The sequence below is a fragment of the Carica papaya genome, chromosome 8 (genome assembly GCF_054855325.1).
Source record: "Carica papaya isolate Zhongbai chromosome 8, ASM5485532v1, whole genome shotgun sequence".
Taxonomy (NCBI): domain Eukaryota; kingdom Viridiplantae; phylum Streptophyta; class Magnoliopsida; order Brassicales; family Caricaceae; genus Carica; species Carica papaya.
The window spans coordinates 16762239-16779013 of record NC_142316.1 but is presented as its reverse complement, the minus strand read 5'-3'; the positions used below and the strand labels follow the sequence as shown (position 1 = coordinate 16779013).

General features: G+C 46.5%; 6 non-coding genes and 24 pseudogenes across 6 annotated transcripts; 29 read left to right on the top strand and 1 right to left on the bottom strand.

Moving 5' to 3' along the window:
* Positions 1–25: 25 nt before the first annotated feature.
* On the bottom strand, positions 26–144 carry LOC148244328 (5S ribosomal RNA; annotated as a pseudogene).
* Positions 145–238: 94 nt separating this feature from the next.
* On the top strand, positions 239–357 carry LOC148244327 (5S ribosomal RNA). Its single transcript, XR_015815471.1, has one exon. It is a non-coding gene; the product is annotated as a 5S ribosomal RNA (ribosomal RNA).
* Positions 358–920: 563 nt separating this feature from the next.
* Positions 921–1039, top strand: LOC148244326 (5S ribosomal RNA; annotated as a pseudogene).
* A 559-nt stretch (positions 1040–1598) lies between these two features.
* LOC148244325 (5S ribosomal RNA) lies at positions 1599–1717 on the top strand (annotated as a pseudogene).
* A 205-nt stretch (positions 1718–1922) lies between these two features.
* On the top strand, positions 1923–2041 carry LOC148244324 (5S ribosomal RNA; annotated as a pseudogene).
* An 883-nt stretch (positions 2042–2924) lies between these two features.
* LOC148244323 (5S ribosomal RNA) lies at positions 2925–3043 on the top strand (annotated as a pseudogene).
* An 883-nt stretch (positions 3044–3926) lies between these two features.
* LOC148244322 (5S ribosomal RNA) lies at positions 3927–4045 on the top strand (annotated as a pseudogene).
* A 209-nt stretch (positions 4046–4254) lies between these two features.
* On the top strand, positions 4255–4373 carry LOC148244321 (5S ribosomal RNA; annotated as a pseudogene).
* Positions 4374–5191: 818 nt separating this feature from the next.
* LOC148244320 (5S ribosomal RNA) lies at positions 5192–5310 on the top strand (annotated as a pseudogene).
* Positions 5311–5871: 561 nt separating this feature from the next.
* LOC148244319 (5S ribosomal RNA) lies at positions 5872–5990 on the top strand (annotated as a pseudogene).
* Positions 5991–6198: 208 nt separating this feature from the next.
* Positions 6199–6317, top strand: LOC148244318 (5S ribosomal RNA; annotated as a pseudogene).
* A 563-nt stretch (positions 6318–6880) lies between these two features.
* LOC148244317 (5S ribosomal RNA) lies at positions 6881–6999 on the top strand (annotated as a pseudogene).
* Positions 7000–7205: 206 nt separating this feature from the next.
* LOC148244316 (5S ribosomal RNA) lies at positions 7206–7324 on the top strand. The gene has a single exon (XR_015814955.1). It is a non-coding gene; the product is annotated as a 5S ribosomal RNA (ribosomal RNA).
* Positions 7325–7530: 206 nt separating this feature from the next.
* LOC148244315 (5S ribosomal RNA) lies at positions 7531–7648 on the top strand (annotated as a pseudogene).
* Positions 7649–8209: 561 nt separating this feature from the next.
* LOC148244314 (5S ribosomal RNA) lies at positions 8210–8328 on the top strand (annotated as a pseudogene).
* Positions 8329–8889: 561 nt separating this feature from the next.
* LOC148244313 (5S ribosomal RNA) lies at positions 8890–9007 on the top strand (annotated as a pseudogene).
* Positions 9008–9891: 884 nt separating this feature from the next.
* On the top strand, positions 9892–10010 carry LOC148244312 (5S ribosomal RNA; annotated as a pseudogene).
* Positions 10011–10219: 209 nt separating this feature from the next.
* LOC148244311 (5S ribosomal RNA) lies at positions 10220–10338 on the top strand (annotated as a pseudogene).
* A 498-nt stretch (positions 10339–10836) lies between these two features.
* On the top strand, positions 10837–10955 carry LOC148244310 (5S ribosomal RNA). The gene has a single exon (XR_015814744.1). It is a non-coding gene; the product is annotated as a 5S ribosomal RNA (ribosomal RNA).
* A 559-nt stretch (positions 10956–11514) lies between these two features.
* Positions 11515–11633, top strand: LOC148244309 (5S ribosomal RNA). The gene has a single exon (XR_015815192.1). It is a non-coding gene; the product is annotated as a 5S ribosomal RNA (ribosomal RNA).
* A 205-nt stretch (positions 11634–11838) lies between these two features.
* Positions 11839–11957, top strand: LOC148244308 (5S ribosomal RNA; annotated as a pseudogene).
* Positions 11958–12161: 204 nt separating this feature from the next.
* LOC148244307 (5S ribosomal RNA) lies at positions 12162–12280 on the top strand (annotated as a pseudogene).
* A 209-nt stretch (positions 12281–12489) lies between these two features.
* Positions 12490–12608, top strand: LOC148244306 (5S ribosomal RNA; annotated as a pseudogene).
* A 561-nt stretch (positions 12609–13169) lies between these two features.
* Positions 13170–13288, top strand: LOC148244305 (5S ribosomal RNA; annotated as a pseudogene).
* Positions 13289–13849: 561 nt separating this feature from the next.
* Positions 13850–13968, top strand: LOC148244304 (5S ribosomal RNA). Its single transcript, XR_015815389.1, has one exon. It is a non-coding gene; the product is annotated as a 5S ribosomal RNA (ribosomal RNA).
* A 558-nt stretch (positions 13969–14526) lies between these two features.
* Positions 14527–14645, top strand: LOC148244303 (5S ribosomal RNA; annotated as a pseudogene).
* A 203-nt stretch (positions 14646–14848) lies between these two features.
* Positions 14849–14967, top strand: LOC148244302 (5S ribosomal RNA; annotated as a pseudogene).
* Positions 14968–15175: 208 nt separating this feature from the next.
* LOC148244301 (5S ribosomal RNA) lies at positions 15176–15294 on the top strand (annotated as a pseudogene).
* Positions 15295–15853: 559 nt separating this feature from the next.
* LOC148244300 (5S ribosomal RNA) lies at positions 15854–15972 on the top strand. The gene has a single exon (XR_015814886.1). It is a non-coding gene; the product is annotated as a 5S ribosomal RNA (ribosomal RNA).
* Positions 15973–16534: 562 nt separating this feature from the next.
* Positions 16535–16653, top strand: LOC148244299 (5S ribosomal RNA; annotated as a pseudogene).
* The last annotated feature ends 122 nt before the right edge of the window (positions 16654–16775 follow it).

The window sequence follows — 16775 nt, the reverse complement described above, 5'->3', positions numbered from 1 at the left end:
GTCGAACGACCCGCCTGAAAAAAAATTGGTGCGACACGAGGACTTCCCAAGAGGTCACCCATCCGAGTACTAGTCTCGCCCAAGCACACTTAACTGCGGAGTTCTGATGGGATCCGGTGCATTAGTGCTGGTATGATCCCTCATGTTTCATTCTGCACTACAGATACATACACTTTTTCTCCTTCCATCCCCCCTCCCGTGTTGCACCAATATATGTATTTGCAGCGCAAAATTAAATGGGTGCGATCATACCAGCATTAATGCACCGGATCCCATCAGAACTCCGCAGTTAAGTGTGCTTGGGAGAGAGTAGTACTCGGATGGGTGACCTCCTGGGAAGTCCTCGTGTCGCACCAATTTATTTTCAGACGGATCGTTCGACGTTACGCGCGACTGGAACTAGGGTCCGCTGGTTTATACGCAAATGTGAGTCAAGAAGCAGGGGCATTTTAATCGATATTAGAACGAGAAGGAGAGGTGCAGTGTGAACGCACAAGGAAACAATTGATAGGAGGGGGAGGGAAGGAGAAGGCGTGTATGTATTATTTTCAGCACGAAATGAAACAGGTGCGATCATACCAGCACTAATGCAACGGATTCTATCAGAACTCCGTAGGTAAGGGTGCTTGGGCGAGAGTAGTACTAGCATGGGTTACCTCCTGCGAAGTCCTTATATTTCACCCATTTTCTTGTGAAGTCCTCGTTTTGCACCCATTTTTTTGCAGATGATTCTTTCGACGTTACTCGCGACTTGAATTATGGTCCTCAGGTTTATTCACAAATGTGAGTCACGGCGCCGTAGCAGTTTACTTGATATTAAAAACGAGCACGGGAGGTGCAGTGGGCACGCACAATTAAACAAATGAAGGGAGGGGGAAGAAAGGAGAAGGAGTTTATGTATTTACAGCGCAAAATTAAATGGGTGCGATAATACCAGCACTAATGCACCGGATCCCATCAGAACTCCGCAGTTAAGTGTGCTTGGGCGAGAGTAGTACTCGGATGGGTGACCTCCTGGGAAGTCCTCATGTCGCACCAATTTTTTTTCAGACGGGTCGTTCAACATTACGCGCGACTGGAACTAGGGTCCGCTGGTTTATACGCAAATGTGAGCCAAGAAGCAGGGGCATTTTAATCGATATTAGAACGAGAAGGAGAGGTGCAGTATGAACGCACAAGGAAACAATTGATAGGAGGGGGAGGGAAGGAGAAGGAGAGTATGTATTTTCAGCACGAAATGAAACAAGTGCGATCATACCAGCACTAATGCAACGGATTCTATCAGAACTCCGTAGGCAAGGGTGCTTGGGCGAGAGTAGTACTAGCATGGGTTACCTCCTGTGAAGTCCTTATATTTCATCCATTTTCTTGTGAAGTCCTCGTGTCGCACCAACTTTTTTTCAGACGGGTCGTTCGACGTAACACGCGTCTGAAACTAGGGTCCGCTGGTTTATACACAAATATGAGTCAAGAAGCAAGGGCATTTTAATCGATATTAGAACGAGAATGAGAGGTGAAGTGTGAACGCACAAGGAAACAAATGACGGGAGGGGGAAGAAAGGAGAAGGAGTTTATGTATTTGCAGCGCAAAACTAAACAGGTGCGATCATACCAGCACTAAAGCCCCGGATCCCATCAGAACTCCGCAGTTAAGTGTTCTTGGGTGAGATTAGTACTCGGATGGTTGACCTCCTGGGAAATCCTCATGTCGCACCAATTTTTTTTCAGACGAGTCGTTCGACGTTAATCGCGTCTGGAACTAGGGTCCGTTGGTTTATACGCAAATGTGAGTCAAAAAGCTGGGGCATTTTAATCGATATTAGAACGAGAATGAGAGGTGAAGTGTGAACGCACAAGCAAACAAATGACGGGAGGGGGAAGAAAGGAGTAGGAGTGTATGTATTTGCAGCGCGAAATTAAATAGGTGCGATCATACCAGCACTAAAGCTCCGGATCCTATCAGAACTCTGCAGTTAAGTGTGCTTGGGCGAGAGTAGTACTCGGATGGGTGTCCACCTGGGAAGCCCTCGTGTTGCATCTATTTTTTTTTCAGATGGGTTGTTCGACGTTACGCGAGAATGGAATTATAATCCGCTGGTTAATTTGCAAAGGTGAGTCACGGTGCCTGGGCATATTACTTGATATTAGAACGAGAAAGAGAGATGCAGAGTGCACGCACAAGGAAACAAATGACGGGAGGGGGGATGGAAGGAGACAGAGTGTATGTATTTGCAGTGCAGAATGATACATGAGGGATCATACTAGCACTAATGCAATGGATTCTATCAGAACTCCGCAGTTAAGGGTGCTTGGGCGAGAAAAGTACTCAGATGGGTGACCTCCTGCGAAGTCCTTATATTTCACCCATTTTCTTGGGAGGTCCTCGTGTTGCACCCATCTTTTTGCAAATGATTCTTTCGACGTTACGCGCGACTTGATTTATGGTCCGCAGGTTTATTCGCAAATGTGGGTCACGGCGTCGTGGCATTTTACTTGATCTTAGAACGAGAACGAGAGGTGCAGTGCGCACACGAAAGGAAAAAAATGACGGGAGGAGGAAGAAAAGAGATGGAGTGTATGTATTTGAAGCGCAAAATTAAACAAGTGGCATCATACCAGCACTAATGCACTCGATCCCATCAGAACTCTGCAGTTAAGTGTGCTTGGGCGAGAGTAGTACTCGGATGCGTGACCTCTTGGGAAGTCCTCATATCGCAACAATTTTTTTTCAGATGTGTCGTTCGTCGTTACACGCTACTAGAACTATGGTCCGCTGGTTTATACGCAAATGTGAGTCAAGAATCAGGGGCATTTTAATCGATATTAGAACGAGAAGGAGAGGTGCAGTGTGAACGCACAAGGAAACAAATGATTGGAGGGGGGAGGGAAGAAGGAGTGTATGTATTTTCAGCACGAAATTAAACAGGTGCGGTCACACCAGCACAAATGCACCGGATCCTATCAGAACTCTGCAGTTAAGTGTGCTTGGGCGAGAGTAGTACTCGGATGGGTGTCCACTTGGCAAGCCCTCGTGTTGCACCAATTTTTCTTCGGATGGGTTGTTCGACGTTACGCGCGAATATAATTATAAACCGCTGGTTTATTTGCAAAGGTGAGTCACGGTTCCGGGGCATATTACTTGATATTAGAATGAGAAAAAGAGATTCAGAGTGCACGCACAAGGAAACAAATGACGGGAGGGGGGATGGGAGGAGAAAGAGTGTATGTATTTGCAGTGCAGAATGAAACATGAGGGATCATACCAGCACTAATGCAACGGATTCTATCAGAACTCCGCAGTTAAGGGTGCTTGGGCGAGAAATGTACTCGGATGGGTGACCTCCTTCGAAGTCCTTATATTTCACCCATTTTCTTGGGAGGTCCTCGTGTTGCACCCATCTTTTTGCATATGATTCTTTCGACGTTACGCGCGACTTGATTTATGGTCCGTAGGTTTATTCGCAAATGTGAGTCACGGCGCCGTTGCATTTTACTTGATATTAGAACGAGTACAGGAGGTGCAGTGCGCACGCACAAGGAAACAAATGACGGGATGAGGAAGAAAAGAGAAGGAGTGTATGTATTTGAAGCACAAAATTAAACAAGTGGCATCATACCAGCACTAATGCACTGGATCCCATCAGAAATCTGCAGTTAACTGTGCTTGGTCGAGAGTAGTACTCGGATGGGTGACCTCTTTGGAAGTCCTCGTATCGCAACAATTTTTTTTCAGATGGGTCGTTCGACGTTACGCGCGACTGGAACTATGGTCCGCTGGTTTATACGCAAATGTGAGTCAAGAATCAGGGGCATTTTAATCGATATTAGAACGAGAAAGAGAGGTGCAGTGTGAACCCACAAGGAAACAAATGATGGGAGGGGGGGAGGGAAGAAGGAGTGTATGTATTTTCAGCACGAAATTACACATGTGCGGTCACACCAGCACAAATGCACCGGATCCCATCAGAACTCCGCAGTTATGTGTGCTTTGGGGAAAGTAGTACAATGATGGGTTACCTCCTGGGAAGTTCTCGTGTTGCTCCCATTTTCTTTTTTTCAGATGTGTCGTTCGACGTTACGCGCGACTTTAATTATGGTCCGCAGATTTATTCGCAAATGTGAGTCATGGCACCGTGGCATTTTACTTGATATTTGAACGAGAAAGAGAGGTACAGTGCGCACGCACAAGGAAACAAATGACGGGAGGGGGAAGAAAGGGGAAGGAATTTATGTATTTGCAGCGCAAAATTAAACAGGTGCGATCATACCAGCACTAATGCATCGGATCACATCAGAACTCCGCAGTTAAGTGTGCTTGGGCGAGAGTAGTACTCGAATGGGTGACCTCCTGGGAAGTCGTTGTGTCGCACTAATTTTTTTTTTAGACGGGTCGTTTGACGTTACGCGCGACTGGAACGAGGGTCCACTGATTTATACGCAAATGTGAGTCAAGAAGCAGGGGCATTTTAATCGTTATTAGAACGAGAAGGAGAGATGCAGAGTGCACGCAGAAGGAAACAAATGACGGGAGGGGGGATGGAGGGAGAAAATGTGTATGTATTTGCAGTGCAGAATGAAACATGAGTAATCATACCAGCACCAATGCAACGGATTCTATCAGAACTCCACAAGTTAAGGGTGCTTGGGCGAGAGTAGCACTAGGATGGGTGACCTCATGCGAAGTCCTTATATTTCACCCATTTTCTCAGGAAGTCCTCGTGTTGCACCCATTTTTTGTAGATGATTCTTTCGACGATACGCGCGACTTGAATTATGGTCCTCAGGTTTATTCGCAAATGTGAGTCACGGCACCGTAGCATTTTACTTGATATTAGAACGAGCACGGGAGGTGCAGTGCGCACGCACAAGGAAACAAATGACGGGAGGGGGAAGAAAGGAGAAGGAGTGTATGTATTTGCAGCGCGAAATGAAACAGATGCGATCATACTAGCACTAATGCACTGGGAAGTCCTTGTGTCGCACCAATTTTTTTTCAGACGGGTCGTTCGACGTTACGCGCGACTGGAACTGGGGTCCGCTGGTTTATACGCAATTGTGAGTCAAGAAGCAGAGGCATTTTAATCAACATTAGAACGAGAAGGAGAGGTGCAGTGTGAACGCACAAGGAAACAATTGAGGGGAGGGGGAGGGAAGGAGAAGGAGTGTATGTATTTTCAGCACGAAATGAAACAGGTGCGATCATACCAGCACAAATGCATCGGATCCCATCAGAACTCCGCAGTTTAGTGTGCTTGGGTGACAGTAGTACTCGGATGGGTGACCTCCTGGGAAGTCCTCATGTCGCACTAATTTTTTTTTTAGACGGGTCATTCGACGTTACGCGCGACTGGAACGAGGGTCCACTGGTTTATACGCAAATGTGAGTCAAGAAACAGGGGCATTTTAATTGATATTAGAACGAGAAAGAGAGATGCAGAGTGCACGCACAAGGAAATAAATGACGGGAGGGGGGATGGGAGGAGAAAGAGTGTATGTATTTGCAGTGCAGAATGAAACATGAGGGATCATACCAGCACGAATGCAACGGATTCTATCAGAACTCTGCAGTTAAGGGTGCTTAAGCGAGAAAAGTACTCGGTTGGGTGACCTCCTGCGAAGTCCTTATATTTCACCCATTTTCTTGGGAGGTCCTCGTGTTGCACCCATCTTTTTGCAGATGATTCTTTCGACGTTACGCGCGACTTGATTTATGGTCCGCAGGTTTATTCGCAAATGTGAGTCACGACACCGTAGCATTTTAGTTGATATTAGAACGAGCACGGAAGGTGCAGTGCGCATGCACAAGGAAACAAATGACGGGAGGGGGACGAAAGGAGAAGGAGTTTATGTATTTGCAGCGCGGAATTAAACGGGTGCGATCATACCAGCACAAATGCACCGGATCCCATCAGAACTCCGCAGTTAAGTGTGCTTTGGCGAAAGTAGTACAATGATGGGTTACCTCCTGGGAAGTTCTCGTGTTACACCCATTTTTTTTTTTCAGATGTGCCGTTCGACGTTACGCGCGACTTTAATTATGGTCCGCAGCTTTATTCGCAAATGTGAGTCACGGCGCCGTGGCATTTTACTTGATATTTGAACAAGAACGAGAGGTGCAGTGCGCACGCACAAGGAAACAAATGACGGGAGGGGGAAGAAAGGAGAAGGAGTTTATGTATTTGCAGCGCGAAATTAAACAGTTTCGATCATACCAGCACTAATGCACCGGATCCCATCAGAACTCCGCAGTTAAGTGTGCTTGGGCGAGAGTAATACTCGGATAGGTGACCTCCGGGGAAGTCCTCTTGTTGAACTAATTTTTTTTTTCAGACGGGTCGTTCGACGTTACGCGCGACTGGAACTAGGGTCCACTGGTTTATACGCAAATGTGAGTCAAGAAGCAGGGGCATTTTAATCAATATTAGAACGAGAAGGAGAGATGTAGAGTGCACGCGCAAGGAAACAAATGACGGGAGGGGGGATGGAGGGAGAAAAAGTGTATGTATTTGCAGCGCATAATGAAACATGAGCAATCATACCAGCACCAATGCAACGGATTCTATCAGAACTCCGCAAGTTAAGGGTGCTTGGGCGAGAGTAGCACTAGGATGGGTGACCTCATGCGAAGTCCTTATATTTCACCCATTTTCTTAGGAAGTCCTCGTGTTCCACCCATTTTTTTGCAGATGATTCTTTCGACGATACGCGCGACTTGAATTATGGTCCTCAGGTTTATTCGCAAATGTGAGTCACGGCACCGTAGCAATTTACTTGATATTAGAACGAGCACGGAAGGTGCAGTGCGCACGCACAAGGAAACAAATGGCGGGAGGGGGAAGAAAGGGGAAGGAGTTTATGTATTTGCAGCGCGAAGTTGAACGGGTGCGATCATACCACCACTAATGCACCGGATCCCATCAGAACTCCAGAGTTAAGTGTGCTTGGGCGAGAGTAGTACTCGGATAGGTGACCTCCTGGGAAGTCCTCGTGTCGCAACAATTTTTTTTTCAGACGGGTCGTTCGACGTTACGCGCGACTGGAACTAGGGTCCGCTGGTTTATACGCAAATGTGAGTCAAGAAGCAGGGGCATTTTAATCGATATTAGAACGAGAATGAGAGGTGCAGTGTGAATGCACAAGGAAACAATCGACGGGAGGGGGAAGAAAAGAGAAGGAGTGTATTTATTTGCAGCGCGAAATTAAACAGGTGCGATCATACCAGCATTAAAGCCCCGGATCCCATCAGAACTCCGCAGTTAAGTGTGCTTGGGCGAGAGTCGTACTCAGATGGGTGACCACTTGGGAAGCCCTCGTGTTGCACCTATTTTTTTTCGGATGGGTTGTTCGACGTTACGCGCGAATGGAATTATAAACCGCTGGTTCATTTGCAAAGGTGAGTCACGGTGCCAGGGCATATTACTTGATATTAGAACAAGTACGGGAGGTGCAGTGCGCACGAACAAGGAAAGAAATGACGGGGAGAGGAAGAAAAGAGAAGGAGTGTATGTATTTGAAGCGCAAAATTAAACAAGTGGCATCATACCAGCACTAATGCACTGGATCCCATCAGAACTCTGCAGTTAAGTGTGCTTGGGCGAGAGTAGTACTCGGATGGGTGACCTCTTGGGAAGTCCTCGTATCGCAACAATTTTTTTTCAGATGGGTCATTCGACGTTACGCGCGACTGGAACGAGGGTCCACTGGTTTATACGCAAATGTTAGTCAAGAAGCAGGGGCATTTTAATCGTTATTAGAACGAGAAGGAGAGATGCAGAGTGCACGCAGAAGGAAACAAATGACGGGAGGTGGGATGGAGGGAGAAAATGTGTATGTATTTGCAGCGCAGAATGAAACATGAGCAATCATACCAGCACCAATGCAACGGATTCTATCAGAACTCCACAAGTTAAGGGTGCTTGGGCGAGAGTAGCACTAGGATGGGTGACCTCATGCGAAGTCCTTATATTTCACCAATTTTCTCAGGAAGTCCTCGTGTTGCACCCATTTTTTTGCAGATGATTCTTTCGACGATACGCGTGACTTGAATTATGGTCCTCAGGTTTATTCGCAAATGTGAGTCACGGCACCGTAGCATTTTACTTGATATTAGAACGAGCACGGGAGGTGCAGTGCGCACGCACAAGGAAGCAAATAACAGGAGGGGGAAGAAAGGGGAAGGAGTTTATGTATTTGCAGCGCGAAATTAAACGGGTGCGATCATACCACCACTAATGCACCGGATACCATCAGAACTCCGCAGTTAAGTGTGCTTGGGCGAGAGTAGTACTCGGATGGGTGACCACTTGGGAAGCCCTCGTGTTGTACCTATTTTTTTTCGGATGGGTTGTTCGACGTTACGCGCGAATGGAATTATAAACCGCTGGTTCATTTGCAAAGGTGAGTCACGGTGCCGGAGCACATTACTTTATATTAGAACGAGAAAGAGAGATGCAGAGTGCACGCAAAAGGAAACAAATGACGGGAGGGGGGATGGGAGGAGAAAGAGTGCATGTATTTGCAGTGCAGAATGAAACATTAGGGATCATACCAGCACTAATGCAACGGATTCTATCAGAACTCCGCAGTTAAGGGTGCTTGGGCGAGAAAAGTACTAGGATGGGTGACCTCATGCAAAGTCTTTATATTTCACCCATTTTCTTGGTAGGTCCTCGTGTTGAACCCATCTTTTTGTAGCTGATTCTTTCGACGTTACGCGCGACTTGATTTATGGTCCGTAGGTTTATTCGCAAATGTGAGTCACGGCGCCGTGGTATTTTACTTGATATTAAAACGAGTACGGGAGGTGCAGTGCGCACGCACATGGAAACAAATGACGGGAGGAGGAAGAAAAGAGAAGGAGTGTATGTATTTGAAGCGCAAAATTAAACAAGTGGCATCATACTAGCACTAATGCACTGGATCCCATCAGAACTCTGCAGTTAAGTGTGCTTGGGCGAGTGTAGTACTCAGATGGGTGACCTCTGGGGAAGTCCTCGTATCGCAACAAATTTTTTTTAGATGGGTCGTTCGACGTTACGCGCGACTGGAACTATGGTCCGCTGGTTTATACGCAAATGTGAGTCAAGAATCAGGGGCATTTTAATCGATATTAGAACGAGAAGGAGAGGTGCAGTGTGAACGCACAAGGAAACAAATGATGGGAGGGGGGGAGGGAAGATGGTGTGTATGTATTTTCAGCACGAAATTAAACATGTGCGGTCACACCAGCACAAATGCACCAGATCCCATAAGAACTCCGCAGTTATGTGTGCTTTGGCGAAAGTAGTATAATGATGGGTTACCTCCTGGGAAGTTCTCGTGTTGCACCCATTTTTTTTTTCAGATGTGCCGTTCGACATTACGCGCGACTTTAATTATGGTCCGCATATTTATTCGCAAATGTGAGTCACGGCGCCGTGGCATTTTACCAGATATTTGAACGAGAACGAGAGGTGCAGTGCGCACGCCCAAGGAAACAAATGACGGGAGGGGGAAGAATGGAGAAGGAGTGTATGTATTTGCAGCACGAAATGAAACAGGTGCGATCATATCAGCACTAATGCAACGGATTCTATCAGAACTCCGTAGGTAAGGGTGCTTGGGCGAGAGTAGTACTAGCATGGGTTACCTCCTGCGAAGTCCTTATATTTCGCCCATTTTCTTGTGAAGTCCTCGTGTTGCACCCATTTTTTTGCAGATGATTCTTTCGACATTACGCGCGACTTGTATTATGGTCATCAGGTTTATTCGCAAATGTGAGTCACGGTGTTGTAGCATTTTACTTGATATTAGAACGAGAACGGGAGGTGCAGTGCGCACGCACAAGGAAACAAATGACAGGAGGGGGAAGAAAGGGGAATGAGTTTATGTATTTGCAGCGCAAAATTAAACAGGTGCGATCATACCAGCACAAATGCACCGGATCCCATCAGAACTCCGCAGTTAAGTGTGCTTTGGTGAAAGTAGTACAAAGATGGGTTACCTCGTGGGAAGTTCTCGTGTTGCACCCATTTTCTTTTTTTCAGATGTGTCGTTCGACGTTACGCGCGACTTTAATTATTTTCCGCAGATTTATTCGCAAATGTGAGTCACAGCTCCGTGGCATTTTACTTGATATTTGAACGAGAACGAGAGGTGCAGTGCGCACGCACAAGGAAACAAATGACGGGAGGGGAAAGAAAGGGCAAGGAATTTATGTATTTGTAGCCCAACATTAAACAGGTGCGATCATACAAGCACTAATGCACCGGATCCCATCAGAACTCCGCAGTTAAGTTTGTTTGGGCGAGAGTAGTACTTGGATGGGTGACCTCCTTGGAAATCCTCAAGTCGCACTAATTTTTTTTTTCAGACGGGTCGTTCGACGTTACGCGCGACTGGAATTAGGGTCCACTGGTTTATACGCAAATGTGAGTCAAGAAGCAGGGGAATTTTAATCGATATTAGAACGAGAAGGAGAGGTGCAGTGTGAACGCACAAGGAATTTATGTATTTGCAGCGCAGAATGAAACATGAGCAATCATACCAGCACCAATGCAACAGATTCTATCAGAACTCCGTAAGTTAAGGGTGCTTTGGCGAGAGTAGCACTAGGATGGGTGACCTCCTGCGAAGTCCTTATATTTCACCCATTTTTTTGCAGATGATTCTTTCGACGATACGCGGGACTTGAATTATGGTCCTCAGATTTATTCGCAAATGTGAGTCACGGCACCGTAGCATTTTACTTGATATTAGAACGAGCACGGTAGGTGCAGTGCGCACGCACAAGGAAACAAATGACGGGAGGGGGAAGAAAGGAGAAGGAGTTTATGTATTGGCAGCGCGGAATTAAACGGGTGCGATCATACCAGCACAAATGCACCGGATCCCATCAGAACTCCGCAGTTAAGTGTGCTTGGGCGAGAGTAGTTCTTGGATGGGTGACCTCCTGGGAAGTCGTCGTGTCGCACCAATTTTTTTTCAGATGGGTAGTTCGACGTTACGCTCGACTGGAACTGGGGTCCGCTGGTTTATACGCAATTGTGAGTCAAGAAGCAAGGGCATTTTAATCGATATTAGAACGAGAAGGAGAGGTGCAGTGTGAACGCACAAGGAAACATTTGATCGGAGGGGGAGAGAAGGAGAAGGAGTGTATGTATTTTCAGCACGAAATGAAACAGGTGCGATCATACCAGCACTAATGCAACGGATTCTATCAGAACTCCGTAGGTAAGGGTGCTTGGGCGAGAGTAGTACTAGCATGGGTTACCTCCTGCGAAGTCCTTATATTTCACCCATTTTCTTGTGAAGTCCTCGTGTTGCACCCATTTTTTTGCGGATGATTCTTTCGATGTTACGCGCAACTTGAATTATGGTCCTCAGGTTTATTCGCAAATGTGAGTCACGGAGCTTTAGCATTTTACTTGATATTAGAACAAGAACGGGAGGTGCAGTTCGCACGCACAAGGAAACAAATGACGGGAGGGGGAAGAAAGGGGAATGAGTTTATGTATTTGCAGCGCAAAATTAAACAGGTGCGATCATACCAGCACTAATGTACCGGATCCCATCAGAACTCCGCAGTGAAGTGTGCTTGGGCGAGATTAGTACTCGGATGGGTGACCTCCTGGGAAGTCCTCGTGTCGCATCAATTTTTTTTCAGACGAGTCGTTCGACGTTACGCGTGTCTGGAACTAGGGTCCACTGGTTTATACGCAAATGTGAGTCAAGAAGCAGGGGCATTTTAATCAATATTAGAACGAGAATGAGAGGTGAAATGTGAACGCACAAAGAAACCAATGACGGGAGGGGGAAGAAAGGAGAAGAAGTGTATGTATTTGCAGCGCAAAATTAAACAGATGCGATCATACCAGCACTAAAGCTTCGGATCCCATCAGAACTCCGCAGTTAAGTGTGCTTGGGCGAGAGTAGTACTCGGATGGGTGACCGCTTGGGAAGCCCTCGTGTTGCAACATTTTTTTTTTCAGATTGGTCGTTCGACGTTACGCGATACTGGAACTATGGTCCGCTGGTTTATACGCAAATGTGAGTCAAGAATCAGGGGCATTTTAATCGATATTAGAACGAGAAGGAGAGGTGCAGTGTGAACGCACAAGGAAACAAATGATGGGATGGGGGAAGGAAGAAGGAGTGTATGTATTTTCAGCACGAAATTAAACAGGTGCGGTCACACCAGCACAAATGCACCGGATCCCATCAGAACTTCGTAGTTAAGTGTGCTTTGGCGTAAGTAGTACAATGATGGGTTACCTCATGGGAAGTTCTCGTGTTGCACCCATTTTTTTTTTTTCAGATGTGCCGTTCGACGTTACGCGCGACTTTAATTATGGTCTGCAGATTTATTCGCAAATGTGAGTCACGGTGCCGTGGCATTTTACTTGACATTTGAACGAGAACGAGAGGTACAGTGCGCACGCACAAGGAAACAAATGACGGGAGGGGGAAGAAAGGAGAAGGAGTTTATGTATTTGCAGCGCAAAATTAAACATGTGCGATCATACCAGCACTAATGCACCGGATCCCATCAGAACTCCGCAGTTAAGTTTGCTTGGGCGAGAGCAGTACTCGGATGGGTGACATTCTGAGAAGTCCTCGTGTCGCACTAATTTTTTTCCAGACGTGTCGTTCGACGTTACGCGCGACTGGAACTAGGGTCCACTGGTTTATACGCAAATATGAGTCAAGAAGCAGGGGCATTTTAATCGATATTAGAACGAGAAGGAGAGATGCAGAGTGCACGCACAAGGAAACAAATGACGGGAGGGGGGATGGAGGGACAAAAAGTGTATGTATTTTCAGCCCAGAATGAAATTTGAGCAATCATACCAGCTCCAATGCAACGGATTCTATTAGAACTCCGCAAGTTAAGGGTGCATGGGCGAGAGTAGTACTAGGATGGGTGACCTCCTGCGAAGTCCTTATATTTCACCCATTTTCTTAGGAAGTCCTCGTGTTGCACCCATTTTTTTGCAGATAATTCTTTCGACGATACGCGCGAGTTGAATTATGGTCCTCAGGTTTATTCGCAAATGTGAGTCACGGCGCCGTAGCATTTTACTTGATATTAGAACTAGCACAGGAGGTGCAGTGTGCACGCACAAGGAAACAAATGACGGGAGGGGGAAGAAAGGAGAAGGAGTTTATGTATTTGCGGCGCGAAATTAAACGGGTGCGATCATACCAGCCCTAATGCACCGGATCCCATCAGAACTCCGCAGTTAAGTTTGCTTGGACGAGAGTAGTACTCGGATGGGTGACCTCCTAGGAAGTCCTCGTGTCGCACCAATTTTTTTTCAGACGGGTCGTTCGACGTTACGCGCGACTGGAACTGGGGGCCTGCTGGTTTATACGCAAATGTGAGTCAAGAAGTAGAGGCATTTTAATCGATATTAGAACGAGAAGGAGAGGTGTAGTGTGAACGCACAAGGAAACAATTGATGGGAGGGGGAGGGAAGGAGAAGGAGTGTATGTATTTTCAGCACGAAATGAAACAAGTGCGATCATACCAGCACTAATTGCAACGGATTCTATCAGAGCCCCGTAGGTAAGGGTGCTTGGGTGAAAGTAGTACTAGCAAGGGTTACCTCCTGCGAAGTCCTTATATTTCACCCATTTTCTTGTGAAGTCCTCGTGTTGCACCCATTTTTTTGCTGATGATTCTTTCGACGTTACACGCGACTTGAATTATGGTCCTCAGGTTTATTCGCAAATTTGAGTCACGGCACCGTAGTATTTTACTTGACATTAGAACGAGCACGGGAGGTGCAGTGTGCACGTACAAGGAAACAAATGACGGGAGGGAGAAGAAAGGAGAAGGAGTTTATGTATTTGCAGCGCGAAATTAAACGGGTGCGATCATACCAGCACTAATGCACCGGATCCCATCCGAACTCCGCAGTTAAGTGTGCTTGGGCGAGAGTTGTACTCGGATGGGTGACCTCCTGGGAAGTCCTTGTGTTGCACAAATTTTTTTTCAGACGGGTCGTTCGATGTTACGCGCGACTGGAACTATGGTCCGCTGGTTTATACGCAAATGTGAGTCAAGAATCAGGGGTATTTTAATCGATATTAGAACGAGAAGGAGAGGTGCAGTGTGAACGCACAAGGAAACAAATGATGGGAGGGGGGGAGGGAAGAAGGAGTGTATGTATTTTCAGCATGAAATGAAACAGGTGCGATTATACCAGCACTAATGCATCGGATTCTATCAGAACTCCATAGGTAAGGGTGCTTGGGCGAGAGTAGTACTAGCATGGGATACCTCCTGCGATGTCCTTATATTTTACCAATTTTCTTGTGAAGTCCTCGTGTTGCACCCATCTTTTTGTAGATGATTCTTTCGACGTTACACGCGACTTGATTTATGGTCCGCAGGTTTATTCGCAAATGTGAGTCACGGCGCCGTGGCATTTTACTTGATATTAGAACGACTACGAGAGGTGCAGTTCGCACGCACAAGGAAACAAATGACGGGATGGGGAAGAAAAGAGAAGGAGTTTATGTATTTGCAGCGCGAAATTAAACAGGTGTGATTACACCAGCACTAATGCACTGGATCCCATCAGAACTCTGTAGTTAAGCGTGCTTGGGAGAAAATAGTTCTCGGATGGGTGACCTCTTGGGAAGTCCTCGTATCGCAACAATTTTTTTTAGATGGGTCGTTCGACGTTACGCGCGACTGGAACTATGGTCCGCTTGTTTATACGCAAATGTGAGTCAAAAATCAGGGACTTTTTAATCGATATTAGAACGAGAAGGAGAGGTGCAGTGTGAACGCACAAGGAAACAAATGATGGGAGGGGGGGAGGGAAGAAGGAGTGTATGTATTTTCAGCACGAAATTAAACAGGTGCGGTCACACCAGCACAAATGCACCGGATCCCATCAGAACTCCGCAGTTAAGTGTGCTTTGGCGAAAGTAGTACAATGATGGGTTACCTCCTCGGAAGTTCTGGTGTTGCACCCATTTTTTTTTTTCAGATGTGCTGTTCGACATTACGCGCGACTTTAATTATGGTTCGCAGATTTATTCGCAAATGTGAGTCACGGCGCCGTGGCATTTTACTTGATATTTGAACGAGAATGAGAGGTGCAATGCGCACGCACAAGGAAACAAATGAAGGGAGTGGGAAGAAAGGAGAAGGAGTTTATGTATTTGCAGTGCGAAATTAAACATGTGCGATCATACCAGCACTAATGCACCGGATCCCATCAGAACTCCGCAGTTAAGTTTGCTTGGGCGAGAGCAGTACTCGGATGGGTGACATTCTGAGAAGTCCTCGTGTCGCACTAATTTTTTTCCAGACGTGTCGTTCGACGTTACGCGCGACTGGAACTAGGGTCCGCTGGTTTATACGCAAATGTGAGTCAAGAAGCAGGGGCATTTTAATTGATATTAAAACGAGAATGAGAGATGTAGAGTGCACGCACAAGGAAACAATTAATGGGAGGGGGAGGGAAGGAGAAGGAGTGCATGTATTTTCAGCACGAAATGAAACAGGTGCGATCATACCAGCACTAATGCAACGGATTCTATCAGAACTCCGTAGGTAAGGGTGTTTGGGCGAGACTAATACTAGCATGGGTTACCTCCTGCGAAGTCTTTGTATTTAACCCATTTTCTTCTGAAGTCCTCGTGTTGCACCCATTTTTTTGTAGATAATTCTTTCGACGTTACGCGCGACTTGAATTATGGTCCTCAGGTTTATTCGCAAATGTGAGTCACGGCGCTTTAGCATTTTACTTGATATTAGAACGAGAACGGGAGGTGCAGTTCGCACGCACAAGGAAACAAATGACGGGAGGGGGAAGAAAGGGGAATGAGTTTATGTATTTGCAGCGCAAAATTAAACAGGTGCGATCATACCAGCACTAATGTACCGGATCCCATCAGAACTCCGCAGTGAAGTGTGCTTGGGCGAGATTAGTACTCGGATGGGTGACCTCCTGGGAAGTCCTCGTGTCGCACTAATTTCTTTTCAGACGGGTCGTTCGACGTTGCGCGCGACTGGAACTAGGGTCCACTGGTTTATAAGCAAATGTGAGTCAAGAAGCAGGGGCATTTTAATCGATATTAAAATGAGAAGGAGAGATGCAGAGTGCACGCACAAGGAAACAAATGACGGGAGGGGGGATGGAGGGAGAAAAAGTGTATGTATTTGCAGCGCAGAATGAAACATGAGCAATCATACCAACACCAATGCAACGGATTCTTTCAGAACTCTGCAAGTTAAGGGTGCTTGGGCGAGAGTAGCACTAGGATGGGTGACCTCCTGCGAAGTCCTTATATTTCACCCATTTTCTTAGGAAGTCCTCGTGTTGCACCAATTTTTTTGCAGATGATTCTTTCGACGATACGCGCGACTTGAATTATGGTCCTCAGGTTTATTCACAAATGTGAGTCACGGCACCGTAGTATTTTACTTGATATTAGAACGAGCACGGGCGGTGCAGTGCGCACGCACAAGGTAAAGAAATGACGGGAGGGGGAAGAAAGGGGAATGAGTTTATGTATTTGCAGCGCGAAATTAAACAGGTGCGATCATACCAGCACTAATGCCCCGGATCCCATCAGAACTCCGCAGTTAAGTGTGCTTGGGCGAGATTAGTACTCGGATGGGTGACCTCCTGGAAAGTCCTCGTGTCGCACCAATTTTTTTTCAGATGGGTCGTTTGACGTTACGCGAGTCTGGAACTAGGGTCCGCTGGTTTATACGCAAATGTGAGTCAAGAAGCAGGGGCATTTTAATCGATATTAGAACGAGAATGAGAGGT